A 16,988-nucleotide genomic window follows, 5' to 3' on the forward strand; every position below is an offset into this window, starting at 1 on the left:
ATGTTGTGGGTGAAGGGCCTGGTGCCAGGATCTGAGTTTTGAGACTTTTCCTTTCTCTAATTAGCAGACTGCTAGTAACTGTATAACCTCCGGGTAAAGACTCCCAGTGGGGCATTCTTTCTGCCCCCTTCTGATGTCTATGTCAGAAGCTTTCTCTCTTTTATACTTTAATAAAACTTTACTACACAAAAGCTCTGAGCGATCAAGCCTCATCACTGGCCCCGGATTCAATTCCTCTCCTCCGGAGGCCAAGAATCTTGGTATCTTTCATGGCTCAACAACCTTTAACACTATTCATTTTGAACTCAGTTTCTTCTGGGGAACATAGAGTGGGGTATTGTTTTTATCTACTCTGTCCCTCTTTTTAGTTCATATATTTGAACATTTACATTTAATGTAATTATTGCTGGGCTAGGGCTTCAGTGGGATTTGTTTCTTCTACTCTATTCCTTTGGGTTACTTGTACCATTTTTAGAATTCCATTTTATCAATAGTGGTTTTGTATCTATTTCTGTAGATATTTAGTTCTTGCAGTATATTATGTATACGTAAGTTTTCACAGTCCTCTGGTGTCAAGATTTCACCAGTTCCAGTGAAGTGCAAAAACCTTTCAATCCTTTAAGATCCTTTACTATTAGTTGTTGAGTTGCTAAGTCATGTCCGAATATTTGCAACCCCTAAACTGCAGCAAACCAGGCTTCTCTGTCTTTCACTATCTCCTGGAATTTACTCAAACTCACGTCCATTGAATCAGCAATGCTATCTAACCATCTAATCCCTTTCTGCCCCCTTCTCCTCTTGTCCTCTATCTTTCCCAACCATAAGGTGGCCAAATTATGGGAGCTTGAGCTTGAGCTTCAGCCTCAGTCCTTCCAATGAATGTTCAGGACTGATTTCCTTTAGGATGGACTGGTTGGATCTCCTTGCTGTCCAAGGGAATCTCAGGAGTCTTCTCCAGCACAATTCAAAAGCATCAATTCTTCAGCACTCAGCCTTCTTCATGGTCCAACTCTCACAACCATATGTTACTGGAAAAACCATAGCTTTGACCATACAGACTTCTGTCAGCAAAGTGATGCCTTGGCTTTTTAATACACTTTTTCATAGCTTTTCTTCCAAGGAGCAAGGGTCTTTCAATTTCATGGCTGCAGTCACCGTCCAAAGTGACTTTGGAGCCCAAGAAAATAAAATCTGTCACTGCTTCTATTTCCCCACCCCCCCACTCCCCCCCCCCCCCGCCTCTATTTGCTGTAAAGTGATGGGGTCAGATGCCATGATCTTTGGTTTTTGAATGTTGAGTTTTAAGCAAGCTTTTTCACTCTTTTCTTTCACCTTCAAGAGACTCTTTAGTTTTTCACTTTCTGCCATTAGGGTGGTGTCACCTGCATATCTGAGATTGCTGGTATTTTTCCCAGCAATCTTGACTCTAGCTTGTGACTCATCCAGCCCAGCATTTTGCATGATGTACTCTGCATATAATTTAAATAAGCAGGGTGACAATATACAGCCTTGATGTATTCCTTTTCCAATTTGGAACCAGATCATTGTTCCATGTCTGGTTCTAACTGTTGCTTCTTGTCCTGCAAACAGATTTCCCAGGAGACAGGTAAGGTGGTCTGGTATTCCCATCTAAGAATTTTCCACAGTTTGTTGTAAACTATACAGTCAAAATCTTTAGCGTAGTCAATGAAGCAGATTTTTTTTGGAATTCCCTGCTTTTTCTATGATCCAACGGATGCTGGCAATTTGATCTCTGGTTCCTATGCCTTTTCTAAATCTAGCTTGTACATTTGCAAGTTCTTGGTTCACATACTATTGAAGCCTATCTTGAAAACTTTTGAGGATTATCTTGCTAGAATGTGAAACGAGTGCAACTGTATGGCAGTTACTATCAGACAATGTTATAATTTTGCTTCAGATACAATTTAGAAAACTTAAGAAAAAATTCCACTGTATTAACTAATATATTTACTCTTTGTATTGTTCAATCTCCTTCCCTAATATTTCAAGTTTCCTTTTTTTATCCTTTCCAATTCAAGAACCTCCTGCAGGTCTTTTACTTTTTAAAAAATAAGGTAGATCTACTGGTGACAAATCCTTCTAGTTTTCTTCATCTGAGAATGTCTTGATATCTAACACCTTTATTCCTGAAGAATATTTTCACTGTGTATCAAATTCTGAATTACAGTTGTTTTCAGCACTTGGAAATGTAATGCCCCTTCTTTCTGGCCTCTTTGGATTCTGATAAGAAACTTGATATGATTCAAATTGCTTTTCAGTTATAGGTAAAGTATTATTATTTTTTTCTTTCTGCTTTCAAGAGTTTTCACCATTAGTTTTCAGAATTTTGATTATGATGTTATCTTGGCAAGATATTTTTTGGGGTGTATCCTATTTGGGGTTAGCTCAGCTTCTTGAATTTGTAGGTTTATGTCTTTCATCAGTTTTTTTTTTTTTCCCAGCCATTAAATAGCTTTTCAACTCCACCCTCTTTCTCCTCACCCTCTAGGACACAGATGAAATAAATATTAGATCATCTGTTATACTACCAAAGATCTCTGGGGCTCTATTTACTTTTTTTCCAATCTATTATTCTCTGCTGGTTAATTTCTATTGCTTTATCTTTACTTTCACTGATCTTTCACTATTGTTTCCACTCTGCTATTGAGTCCATCTAGTGAGCTTATTATTTCCTTTATTGTTCAGTTTTAAAATTTCCATTTGATTCCTCTTTATATTTTGTACTTCTTTGCTCAGACTATACAGTTTTGTTTCAAGCATTTTCATAAATTTTCATTCAAGTATTTTTATCTAGCCTGCTTTAAATCCTTTGTCAGATAATTCCCATCTCTGTATATCAAGACAATTGTCTTACTTAAGTTAAGATAGTCCTGATTCTTGGTATCTATCAGTGGTTTTCAGTTGTAGCCTAGACATTTTTGATTACTACATTATGAGACTGGGATCCTACTTAAGTCTTCTGTTTTACAGGCACCTCTGACACCAGCACAGAAAGACAGACCTCACCCCATTTCTGCCAAGTGGGGGTGAAAGTCCACCACCCTGGCTGGGAGAGTATAATTAATTTTATGCTTCAATTTGATTAGGCTACCGAATGCCTAGATAGCTAAAGATTATTTCTGGATGTCTGTGAGAGTGTTTCGAGAAGCAATTACTAGCACTTGAATTGGTGAGCTGAATAAAGCTAACTGTCCTCCCCAAAGTGGGTGGATATCATCCAATCTATCAAGAGCCTGAACAGAACAAAAGTTCAAGCCTGAATGCTTGAGTTTAAGATATCAATCTTCTCCTGCCCTTAGTGTTTCTGGCCAACCTCCTCTTCTTTCCACCTCCCTCTAGTTTCTCAGGAGAACCCTAATGCCAAGTGCCAGTTTGAGGGTAGGGGAGAATGCCTTGCAATTGTTCCCTACATTACTTTCAAAAACACTATAGAGGAAAGGCCTCCTTACCACTAGATGACCATGACAATCCCAGCTCCTTTTAGCCTTTTCTGAAATCATATCAGCAAGACTATCATGGAAGTCTAGGCTCCCCACTTAACCTATGCTGAGGGTGATAAGGGCCCATTTTATTCCACTGTGTTTGGCTGCAATAAAGCATTTATTGTCTGTTAACTTTTCTCTCTTGCTAAGTTGCCTCTTTCTTGGTCCTTATTTATTTTCCCCCAAAGCTCATATGTTGAAGCCCCCAGTGTGGCTATACTGGGAAATGGAGTTTCTAAGTAATAATTAAAGTTAATGATGTCATAATATTGGGTTTTGATTCAATAGGAATAGTGTCCTTATATAAAGCACACCAGAGAAATAGTGCTCTCCCCACCCAGGCCCCCTCCCTATGTACACACACCAAAAAATGACCATGTAACTATACAGTGAGAAAGAGGCCATCTACATACCACAAGAGAGCCCTCACTGGAAACCAAGTCAGCTAGACCCTTGATCTTGGACTTCTAACCTCCAGAGCTGTGAGAAAATTAATCCATGCTATTTAAGCCACCCATTCTGTGGTATTTATGACAATCCTAGCAAACTAATAGATTGCCTTGGCTCAAAGTTTTCCATGGGGTTGCAATCAAACTGTCACCCAGGATCATCCCAGGGATTAACTTCCACACTCACTAACATGGTGTTGGCAGGATTCAGTATCTTGTGGGATGCTGGACCAAGGACCTGTATTTCACTAGCTATTGTGAGGAGGCCTCTCTCAGTTCCCTGGCACACGGGTCTCTCCAAAGGACGGCTACAATATGGTAGCTGGTTTCCATCACAGCAAGGAACTGAAGGAGCAAGGAAATAAGAGAATCTGGGAGCAACTGTCTGCTCAAGATGGAAGCCAGTCTTTTACTTCAACGTAATCTCAGCAGTGACATCCCATCACCTTTTCTTTTCATTAGAAATGTCACTAAATCTAGCCCACACTCAGACAGATTTTAAAAGGGCCTGAATTATAGGACGTAGGTATTATTGGAGGTCATCCTAGAGGCTCCCTACAAGGTCTCACACCATCGTTATTATCTGGTTCATGAAGATCTTTTCTGTACAGTTCTTCTATGTATTCTTGCTACCACTTCTTAATAGCCTCTGCTTCAGTTAGATACCTACCATTTCTGTCCTTTATTGAGCCCATTTTTGCACAGGTGGCTGTGAGCCAGCTCGCTAAGTGCGGCCGAGAGGAGCTACCCTACGTCCAAGGTCAGGGGCAGCGGCCTAGAGTGCCAGGCTGCAACGGCGCAGGAACGGCCGAGAGGAGCTACCCTGTGTCCGAGGTCGGGGCGGCGGCTGAGAGGAGCTACCCCGTGTCCGAGGTCAGGGGCGGCCAGGAGAAACCACCTCATGCCCGAGGCCAGGGGTAGAGACCCCAAGGAGCCACCCTGAGCTCAACACCAGGGGCGGCAGCTGGGAGGAGCCACCCATGCCTGAGGCCAGGGCCGGCGGCCGGGAAGAGCAACCTGAGAAGCAGTGGCTGCGTAGGCACAGGAGGGCCTAGAGGAGTTATCCCACGATGGGATCCCAGGAATGGTGGCTGTAAGGAGATGCCCCACACCCAGGGTAAGAGAAACCCAAGTAAGAAGGTAGGGGTTGCAAGAGGGCATCAGGGCAGACACACTGAAACCATACTCACAGAAAACTAGTCAGTCTAATCACACTAGGACCACAGCCTTGTCTAACTCTATGAAACCAAGCCATGCCTGCGGGGCAACCCAAGACGTGCGGGTCATGATGGAGAGGTCTGACAGAATGTGGTCCACTGGAGAAGGGAATGGCAAGCCACTTCAGTATTCTTGCCTTCTGAACTTCATGAACAGAATGAAAAGGTAAAATGATAGGATATCAAAAGAGGAACTCCCCAGGTCATTAGGTGCCCAATATGCTACTGGAGATCAGTGGAGAAATAACTCCAGAAAGAATGAAGTGATGGAGCCAAAGCAAAAACAATACCCAGTTGTGGATGTGACTGGTGATACAAGCAACATCCAATGCTGTAAAGAGCAATATTGCACTCAGTTCAGTTCACTCACTCAGTCGTGTCCGACTCTTTGCAACCCCATGAATCACAGCACGTCAGGCCTCCCTGTACAGCACCATCTCCTGGAGTTCACTCAGACTAACGTCCATCGAGTCAGTGATGCCATCCAGCCATCTCATCCTCTATCGTCCCCTTTTCCTCATGCCCCCAATCCCTCCCAGCATCAGACTCTTCCAATGAGTCAACTCTTCCATGAGGTGGCCAAAGTACTGGAGCTTCAGCTTTAGCATCATTCCTTCCAAGTAAATCCCAGGGTTGATCTCCTTCAGAATGGATGGGTTGGATCTCCTTGCACTCCAAGGGACTCTCAAGAGTCTTCTCCAACACCACAGTTCAAAACCATCAATTCTTCAGTGCTCAGCCTTCTTCACAGTCCAACTCAGACATCCATACATGACCACTGGAAAAACCATAGCCTTGACTAGATGGATCTTAGTGGGCAAAGTAATGTCTCTGCTTTTGAATATGCTATCTAGGTTGGTCATAACTTTTCTTCCAAGGAGTAAGCGTCTTTTAATTTCATGGCTGCAGTCACCATCTGCAGTGATTTTGGAGCCCCCCAAAAAATAAAGTCTGACACTTTTTACACTGTTTCCCCATCTATTTCCCATGAAGTGATGGGACCGGATGCCATGATCTTTGTTTTCTGAATGCTGAGCTTTAACCCAACTTTTTCACTCTCCTCTTTCACTTTCATCAAGAGGCTTTTTAGTTCCTCTTCACTTTCTGCCATAAGGGTGGTGTCACCTGCATAGCTGAGGTTATTGATATTTCTCCCGGCAATCTTGATTCCAGCTTATGTTTCTTCCAGTCCAACATTTCTGATGATGTACTCTGCATAGAAGTTAAATGAGCAAGGTGACAATATACAGCCTTGATGTACTCCTTTTCCTATTTGGAACCAGTCTGTTGTTCCATGTCCAGTTCTAACTGTTGCTTCCTGACCTGCATACAGATTTCTCAAGAGGCAGGTCAGGTGGTCTGGTATTCCCATCTCTCTCAGAATTTTCCCCACTTTACTGTGATCCACACAGTCAAAGGCTTTGGCATAGTCAATAAAGCAGAAATAGATGTTTTTCTGGAACTCTCGTGCTTTTTCCATGATCCAGCGTACGTTGGCAATTTGATCTCTGGTTCCTCTGCCTTTTCTAAAACTAGCTTGAACATCAGGAAGTTCATGGTTCACGTATTGCTGAAGCCTAGCTGGAGAATTTTGAGCATTACTTTACTAGCATGTGAGATGAGTGCAATTGTGCGGTAGTTTGAGCATTCTTTTGCATTGCCTTTCTTTGGGATTGGAATGAACACTGACCTTTTCCAGTCCTGTGGCCACTGCTGAGTTTTCCAAATTTGCTGGCATATTGAGTGTAGCCCTTTCACAGCATAATCTTTCAGGATTTGAAATAGCTCAACTGGAATTCCGTCACCTCCAGTAGCTTTGTGCGAACTGATACTTTTTAAGGCCCACCTGAATTCACGTTCCAAGATGTCTGGCTCTAGATTAGTGATCACATCATCATGATTATCTGGGTCGTGAAGATCCTTTTTGTACAATTCTTCCGTGTATTCATGCCACCTCTCCTTAATATCGTCTGCTTCTGTTAGGTCCATACCATTTCTGTCTTTTATTGAGCCCATCTTTGCATGAAATGTTCCCTTGGTATCTCTAATTTTCTTGAAGAGATCTCTAGTCTTTCCCATTCTGTTGTTTTCCTCTATCTCTTTGCATTGATCGCTGAAAAAGGCTTTCTTATATCTTCTTGCTGTTCTTTGGAACTCTGCATTCAGATGCTTATATCTTTCCTTTTCTCCTTTGCTTTTCACCTCTCTTCTTTTCACAGCTATTTGTAAGGCCTCCCCAGACAGCCATTTTGCTTTTTTGCATTTCTTTTCCATGGGGATGCTCTTGATCCCTATCTCCTGCACAATGTCACAAATCTCATTCCATAGTTCATCAGGCAATCTATCTATCAGATCTAGGCCCTTAAATCTATTTCTCACTTCCACTCTATAATCCGAAGGGATTTGATTTAGGTCATACCTGAATGGTCTAGCGGTTTTCCCTATTTTCTTCCATTTGAGTCTGAATTTGGTAATAAGGAGGAAACTGGAATGTCAGGTTCATGAATCAAGGCAAATTGGAAGTGGTCAAACAGGATATGGCATGGGTGAATGTCGACATTCTAGGAATCAGCGAACTAAAATGGACTGGAATGGGTGAATTTAACTCAGATGACCATTATATCTACTACTGCAGGCAGGAGTCCCTCAGAAGAAATGGAATAGCCATCATGGTCAACAAAAGAGTCTGAAATGCAGTACTTGGATGCAATCTCAAAAGCGACAGATGGATCTCTGTTCGTCTCCAAGGCAAACCATTCAATATCACAGTTATCCAAGTCTATGCCACAACCAGTAATGGCGAAGAAACTGAAATTGACGGTTTTATGAAGACCTACAAGACCTTTTAGAACTAACACCCACAAAAGATGTCCTTTTCATTATAGGGGACTGGAATGCAAAAGTAGGAAGTCAAGAACCACCTGGAGTAATAGGCAAATTTGGCCTTGGAATGTGGAATGAAGCAAGGCAAAGAATAATAGAGTTTTCCCAAGAAAATGCACTGGTCATAGCAAACACCCTCTTTCAACAACACGAGAAAAGACTCTACACAAGGACATCACCAGATGTCAACACCGAAATCAGATTGATTATATTCTTTGCAGCCAAAGATGGAGAAGCTCTATACAGTCAACAAAAACAAGATCAAGAGCTGACTGTGGCTCAGATCATGAACTCCTTATTGCCAAATTCAGACTCAAACTGAAGAAAGTAAGGAAAACTGCTAGACCTATCAGGTATGACCTAAATCGAATCCCTTATGATTATACAGTGGAAGTGAGAAATAGATTTAAGGGCCTAGATCTGATAGACAGAGTGCCTGATGAACTATGGAATGAGGTTCGTGACACTGTACAGGAGACAGGGATCAAGACCATCCCCATGGAAAAGAAATGCAAAAAAGCAAAATGGCTGTCTGAGGAGGCCTTACAAATAGCTGTGAAAAGAAGAGAGGCGAAAAGCAAAAGAGAAAAGGAAAGATATAAGCATATGAATCCAGAGTTCCAAAGAATAGCAAGAAGATATAAGAAAGCCTTTTTCAGCGATCAATGAAAAGAAATAGAGGAAAACAACAGAATGGAAAAGACTAGAGATCTCTTCAAGAAAATTAGAGATACCAAGGGAACATTTCATGCAAAGATGGGCTCGATAAAAGTCAGAAATGGTACGGACCTAACAGAAGCAGAAGATATTAAGAAGAGGTGGCAAGAATACAGAGAAGAACTGTACAAAAAGGATCTTCACGACCCAGATAATCATGATGATGTGATCACTAATCTAGAGCCAGACATCTTGGAATGTGAATTCAGGTGGGCCTTAAAAAGTATCAGTTCGCACAAAGCTAGTGGAGGTGACGGAATTCCAGTTGAGCTATTTCAAATCCTGAAAGATGATGCTGTGAAAGCGCTGCACCCAATATGCCAGTAAATTTGGAAAACTCAGCAGTGGCTACAGGACTGGAAAAGATCAGTGTTCATTCCAATCCCAAAGAAAGGCAATGCAAAAGAATGCTCAAACTACCACACAATTGCACTCATCTCACATGCTAGTAAAGTAATGCTCAAAATTCTCCAAGCTAGGCTTCAGCAATACGTGAACCATGAACTTCCTGATGTTCAAGCTAGTTTTAGAAAAGGCAGAGGAACCAGAGATCAAATTGCCGACATCCGATGGATCATGGAAAAAGCACGAGAGTTCCAGAAAAACATCTATTTCTGCTTTATTGACTATGCCAAAGCCTTTGACTGTGTGGATCATAGTAAAGTGTGGAAAATTCTGAAAGAGGTGGGAATACCAGACCACCTAACCTGCCTCTTGAGAAATCTGTATGCAGGTCAGGAAGCAACAGTTAGAAGTGGACATGGAGCAACAGACTGGTTCCAAATAGGAAAAGGAGTATGTCAAGGCTGTATATTGTCACCCTGCTTATTTAACTTATATGCAGAATACATCATGAGAAATGCTGGAGTGGAAGAAACACAAGCTGGAATCAAGATTGCCAGGAGAAATATCAATAACCTCAGATATGCAGATGATACCACCTTTATGGCAGAAAGTGAAGAAACTGAAGTTGACGGTTTTATGAAGACGGTTTGATGAAAGTGAAAGAGGAGAGCGAATAAGGTGGCTTTACGCTCAACATTCAGAAAACGAAGATCATGGCATCCGGTCCCATCACTTCATGGGAAATAGATGGGGAAACAGTGGAAACAGTGTCAGACTTTGTTTTTTGGAGCTCCAAAATCACTGGAGATGGTGACTGCAGCCATGAAATTAAAAGATGCTTACTCCTTGGAAGAAAAGTTATAACCAACCTAGATAGCATATTCAAAAGCAGAGACATTACTTTGCCAACAAAGGTCCATCTAGTAAAGGCTATGGTTTTTCCTGTGGTCACGTATGGATGTCTGAGTTGGACTGTGAAGAAGGCTGAGCGCCGAAGAATTGATGGTTTTGAACTGTGGTGTTGGAGAAGACTCTTGAGAGTCCCTTGGAGTGCAAAGAGATCCAACCCATCCATTCTGAAGGATATCAACCCTGGGATTCCTTTGGAAGGAATGATGCTAAAGCTGAAACTCCAGTACTTTGGCCACCTCATGCGAAGAGTTGACTCATTGGAAAAGACTCTGATGCTGGGAGGGATTGAGGGCATGAGGAGAAGGGGAAGACAGAGAATGAGATGGCTGGATGGCATCACAGACTCAATGGACGTGAGTCTGAGTGAACTCCAGGAGATGGTGCTGGACACGGAGGTTGGCGTGCTGCTATTCATGGCATCGCAAAGAGTAGGACATGACTGAGTGACTGAACTGAACTGAACTTGCATGAAATATTCCTTTGGTATCTCTGATTTTCTTGAAGAGATCTCTTGTCTTTCCCATTCTATTGTTTTCCTCTGTTTCTTCCAATTGATAACTGAGGAAGGCTTTCTTATCTCTCCTTGCTATTCTTTGGAACTCTGCATTCAGATGCTTATATCTTTCCTTTTCTCCTTTGCTTTTCACTTCCTGTCCTTTCAGAGCTATTTGTAAGGCCTCCTCAGACAGCCATTTTGCTTTTTTGCATTTCTTTTCCACGTGGATGGTCTTGATTCCTGTCTCCTGTACAATGTCACAAACTTCCGTCCATAATTCATCAGGCACTCTATCTATCAGATCTAGTCCCTTAAATCTATTTCTCACTTTCAATGTAGAGTCATAAGGGATTTGCTTTAGGTCATACCTGAATGTTCTAGTGGTTTTCTCCACTTTCTTCAATTTCAGTCTGAATTTGGCAGTAAGGAGTTCATGATCTGAGCCACAGTCAGCTCCCGGTCTTGCTTTTGCTGACTGTATAGAGCTTCTCCATCTTTGGCTGCAAAGAATATAATCAATCTGACTTCAATGTCAACCATCTGGTGATGTCCATGTGTAGAGTCTTCTCTTGTGTTGTTGGAAGAGGGTGTTTTCTATGACCAGTGCATTCTCTTGGCAGAACTCTACTAGCCTTTGCCCTGCTTCATTCTGTAGTCCAAGGCCAAATTTGCCTGTTACTCCAGGGGTTTCCTGACTTCCTACTTTTCCATTCCAGTACCCTATAATGAAAAGGACATCTTTTTTGGGTGTTAGTTCTATAAGGTCTTGTAGGTCTTCATAGAACCGTTCAACTTCAGCTTCTTCAGCATTACTGGTCAGGCCATAGACTTGGATTACCGTGATACTGAATCGTTTGCCTTGGAAACGATCAGAGATCATTCTGTCGTTTTTGAGACTGCATCCAAGTACTGCAATTTGGACTCTTTTGCTGACTATAATGGCTATTCCAATTTTTCTAAGGGATTCCTGCCAACAGTAGTAGATATAATGGTCATATGAGTTAAATTCACCCATTCCAGTCCATCTTAGTTCACTGATTCCTAGAATGTCGATGTTCACTCTTGTCATCTGTCAGTTTTCATTCCAATCCCAAAGAAAGGCAATGCAAAAGAATGCTCAAACTACGGCACAGTTGCACTCATCTCACATGCCAGTAAAGTAATGCTCAAAATTCTCCAAGCCAGGCTTCAGCAATATGTGAACCACGAACTTCCAGATGTTCAAGCTGGTTTTAGAAAAGGCAAAGGAACCGGAGATCAAATTGCCAACATCCACTGGGTCATGGAAAAAGCACGAGAGTTCCAGAAAAACATCTATTTCTGTTTCATTGACTATGCCAAAGCCTTTGACTGTGTGGATCACAATAAACTGTGGAAAATTCTGAGAGAGATGGGAATACCAGACCACCTAACCTGCCTCTTGAGAAACCTGTATGCAGGTCAGGAAGCAGTATTTCGAACTGGACATGGAACAATAGACTGGTTCCAAATAGGAAAAGGAGTACGTCAAGGCTGTATATTGTCACCCTGCTTTTTTAACTTCTACACATACTACATCATGAAAAACTCTGGACTGGAGGAAGCACAAGCTGGAATCAAGATTGCTGAGAGAAATATCAATAACCTCAGATATGCACATGATACCAGCCTTCTGGCAGAAAGTGAAGAACTAGAGAGCCTCTTGATGAAAGTGAAAGAGGAGAGTGAAAAAGTTGGCTTAAAGCTCAACATTCAGAAAACTAAGATCATGGCATCTGGTCTCATCACTTCATGGGAAATAGATGGGGAAACAGTGGAAGCAGTGGCTGACATTATTTTTCTGGGCTCCAAAATCACTGCAGATGGTGATTGCAGCCATGAAATTAAAAGATGCTTACTCCTTGGAAGAGAAGTTATGATCAACCTAGAGAGCATATTAAAAAGCAGAGACATTACTTTGCCAACAAAGGTCCATCTAGTCAAGGCTATAGTTTTTCCAGTAGTCATGTATGGATGTGAGAGTTAGACTATAAAGAAAGCTGAGCACCGAAGAATTGATGCTTTTGAACTGTGGTGTTGGAGAAGTCTCTCAAGGAGATCCAACCAGTCCATCCTAAAGGAGATCAGTCCTGGGTGTTCATTGGAAGGACTGATGCTAAAGCTGAAACTCCAATATTTTGGCCCCCTGATGCAAAGAGTTGACACATTTCAAAAGACCCTGATGCTGGGAAAGATTGACGGCTGGAGAATGGGACGAAAGAGGATGAGATGGTTGGATGGCATCACTGACTCGATGGACATGGGTTTGGGTGGACTTGTGGAGTTGGTGATGGACAGGGACGCCTGGCGTGCTGTGGTTCATGGGATCGCAAAGAGTCGGACACGACTGAGCAACTGAACTGAACTGACAAGGTCTCAATGGCCAAATTTGGGACAATTTAAGCAGCATAATAAATGATTACTCTAATGGATTAAAATTGATAGAATAAAAATCCATGAGTCCATACTGTTCTATAAAAAAATTGAATAAATAAACATATCTTCAACACATGATGAGGTTATGTCCTGAGAAACCCATCCTAAATTGAAAATACATTTAATACACCTAACTTACTGGACATCACAGTTCAGCCAAGCCTATCTTAAATGTGCCTAGAACACTTAGGTTACTCTACCTGAACTTGGAAAAAGTCATCTAACACAAAACCTATAATAAACTATTGACTATCTCATGTATTTTATTGAATACTATAAGGAAAGTAAAGATATAGAATGGATGTATGGAATGGTTGCAAGTGTATTTGTTGTTTACCTTTCTGACTGTGTGGGTGACAGCTTCACTGTCACTAACTAGCATCATTAAGAGTATCATACTACTTATCACCAGCTCAGGAAATGATCAAAGTTCAAAATTCCATGTACAGTTTGTACTCAAATTTGCTTTTGCAAAACACAAAATTATAAATTGAATCACTCTAAGTCAGGGACTGTCTGTAAACAAATGGAGGGGAAAGGAAAAAGCTATTCCTTACAGTACAATTCCATTTAACAAAGGTAGAAAGAAAATTACCATTTGGTACATACCACATAAATAAATGCTGTGAGCAAGAATGGAATCTAAAATTACTGGATGAAATTCTGATTCTAAAAAATAAGGTAAATGCAAAGTCTTAAATTTTCTCCCTACAGGCTACTTATTAATTTATAAAGAAAAATTTTTAAGTTTATAGTACACAAATCTGATAAATAACAGAATAACCAGACTTAACCAACAATGACATCAATTTCATATACTTGTAATATGCTGCACAAGAAAGATACATCACTTCTGTAATATGTTTTGCCAAAAATTTATAACCTTAATCAATCAGAACACCCAAACTGAAGGACATCTTACAAAATAACTTTCCAATACTCCCAAGTGTCAAGGGCATCAAAGAAAAAGAAAACCTAAAGAATTGTCTAAGATTGAAGGTGGCTAAGATGACAGGAAAAACAAACACATGGGATCTTAAACCAGATTTTGACCAGAAAAATGACACAGTGTGGATAGTGAAATTTAAATAGTCTGTAAATCAGTAAATAGTATTGTATAGGTGTTTTCTCAATTAATTAGTTATGCAGTACGTGAACATTAAAAGTTGGATGAAAGGTATACAAGGACTCTGTGTATTGCTGTTATTATATTTTAAACAGCTTTGCCTGCTTGCTAAGATGGTTCAGTTGTGTCCAAATTTTTGCGACCCTATGACCATAGCCCGCCAGGCTCCTCTGTCCATGGGATTCTCCAGGCAAGGATACTGGAGTGGGTTGCTATTTCCTTTTCCAAGGGAATTTTCCTGACCTAGGGATTGAACGCATGTCTCTTACATCTCCTGAATTGAGAGGCAGGTTCTTTACTAGTAGCGCCACCTGGAAAGCCCACAAATGTGTAATTTAACCACTAGCAATAACTCTTCTAGTCCTCTTCAGCACCAGGCAACTACCAATATATTTTGTCTCAATACAGTTGCCTATTCTGGACATTTTATATAAATGGAATCATATGGAAATGCAAGTTGTTTGTAACCAGCTTCTCTCATTTAGCATGTTTTCAAGGTTCATCCATTGTCATATGCTGAATTGTCTCTCCCACAAAACTAAGATCATGGTATTTGGTCCCATCACTTCACGGGAAATAGATGGGGAAACAGTAGAAACAGTGTCAGACTTTATTTTGCAGGGCTCCAAAATCACTGCAGATGGTGACTGCAGCCATGAAGTTAAAAGATGCTTACTTCTTGGAAGGAAAGTTATGACCAAACTAGATAGCATATTCAAAAGCAGAGACATTACTTTGCCAACAAAGGTGCGTCTAGTCAAGGCTATGGTTTTTCCTGTAGTCATGTATGGATGTGAGAGTTGGACAGTGAAGAAGCTGAGTGCTGAAGAATTGATGCTTTTTACCTGTGGTGTTGGAGAAGACCCTTGAGAGTCCCTTGGACTGCAAGGAGAGCCAACCAGTCCATTCTAAAGGAGATCAGTCCTTATTGTTCATTGGAAGGAATGATGCTAAAGCTGAAACTCAAATATTTGGCCACCTGATATGAAGAGTTGACTCATTGGAAAAGACTGATGCTGGTAGGGACTGGGGGCAGAAGGGGATGACAGAGGATGAGATGGTTGGATGGCATCACCAACTCGATGGACATGAGTTTGAGTGAACTCTGGGAGTTGGTGATGGGCAGGGAGGCCTGGCGTGCTGCGGTTCATGGGAACTCAGAGTCAGACACGACTGAGCAACTGAACTGAATTGAAAAGATGTTGACGGTCTAATGCCAGTACCTATGAAAAGTGCCTTTATTTGAAATTTGGATCTTTGCAGATGTCAAGCAAAGATGAGGTCATTAGGTGTGGTGAGTCCTAATCCAATGATTGAGTCCTTATAAAAAGGGGAAATTTGGACACAGAGGTAAGACACACACAGAGGAAAAGATGTTGAACTTTTTTATGTGCTTTATTGACCATTTCTCTATCGTTTTTGAAGAGATTTCTACTCAGATCGTTTCCCTAGTTTTTAATGTTTATCTTTTTTATTGAGTTGTGAGAGTTCTTTATATATATTGAATGCATGCACACACACTGTCGTATCTAACTGTTTGCGATCCCATGGACTGTACCCTAATCAGGTTCCTCTGTTTATAGGATTTCCCAGACAAGAATGCTGGAGTAAGCTGCCATTTCCCCCTCTAGGGGATCTTCCCAATCCAGGGATTGAACCTGCATCTCCTGCATTGCAGGTGATTCTTTACTGCTTGAGCCATCTGGGCAACAATTCTCGATACTGAATCTTTATCAAATACACGATTTGAAAGTATTTTCTCCCATTCTGTGGGTTGTCTTTTTGCTTTCTTGATGGTGCTATTTAAAGCACAAAACTTTTACAATGTTATATCTGGTTTGCAATACTTTATACATCTAAAATTACTTCAATATAAAAAAACTAAAAATCTATGTAAGACGTTTAGAAGACTATGCTCTAGACTACCGAAAGGAAGGAGAAATGGAATTTTTCCTTTGCTATTAAATACAATTGTGTTTTTCTTTTCCAGATTATACAAGTGATGCAAATTCTCTGGAAATTAACATTAGTAAACTCACCATCCAGAGATAATTATCACTGTTACTGTGGGTTATATTCTCATACAAATACATAAACATTCATAAAAATTGAGGAGCACTTATTCTGTGCAGGGAAAGCTATTGTGATGCCATGTGACACCAAACAGAGATAGTGGTAGGCTGAACTGACTTTACAGGTGAGTGATGGCTGTGCTTTAGGGGAAAAAGAAAGTTTTATAGAGGGAAACCAGAAGTAAAGGAATGTCAAGGGAGCAGTGATTAACCTCTTGATACTAAGCCAGACTGGATGACATTGGATTTTGAAGGGCTTTACACTGCAATGGATGTGATCCATGCAGGCAACTGGGCATCCTTAAGGACTTCTGGTCAAAGACGGCTGAGGACAATGGAAATGTCTGTGATACACTTCATATTCTGAGTACTCACATATAGATGGCCATATGTCCTGGTTGATCACAGCCTCAGTTACACCTTTGGTCTTCTAGTTGTACCCCTTTCACTCTCAAAATGCCTAAGTTTGGAGGATAAATATCATTATCTACATACATACACACACACACACACACACACACACACCACTTTCACAATTCTCACCTTTACTATGCTAAATGCACTGAAATTTTGTTTTCTAATTCACTAAAAAAAAAAAAAATGTACATTGGCTGTGAGGCGGAGGTAGATAGCCTCAGGAAATTGGAGATTCATTCCCTGGAGACTGAAATACCCCAAGATGACAACAATACAATTAGGGGAGGAGGCGTGGGGCCAGGCCAGACCACATATTTCTCAAAAGTCAGGAGACTTTCCAGACCACATATGCACAGAAAGGCTCCTTAGAAGTCAAAGTGGGAGTGATGTCAAGAGC

This window comes from Capricornis sumatraensis, chromosome 10 (genome assembly GCF_032405125.1).
Source record: "Capricornis sumatraensis isolate serow.1 chromosome 10, serow.2, whole genome shotgun sequence".
In the NCBI taxonomy this organism is placed as follows: Eukaryota; Metazoa; Chordata; class Mammalia; order Artiodactyla; family Bovidae; genus Capricornis; species Capricornis sumatraensis.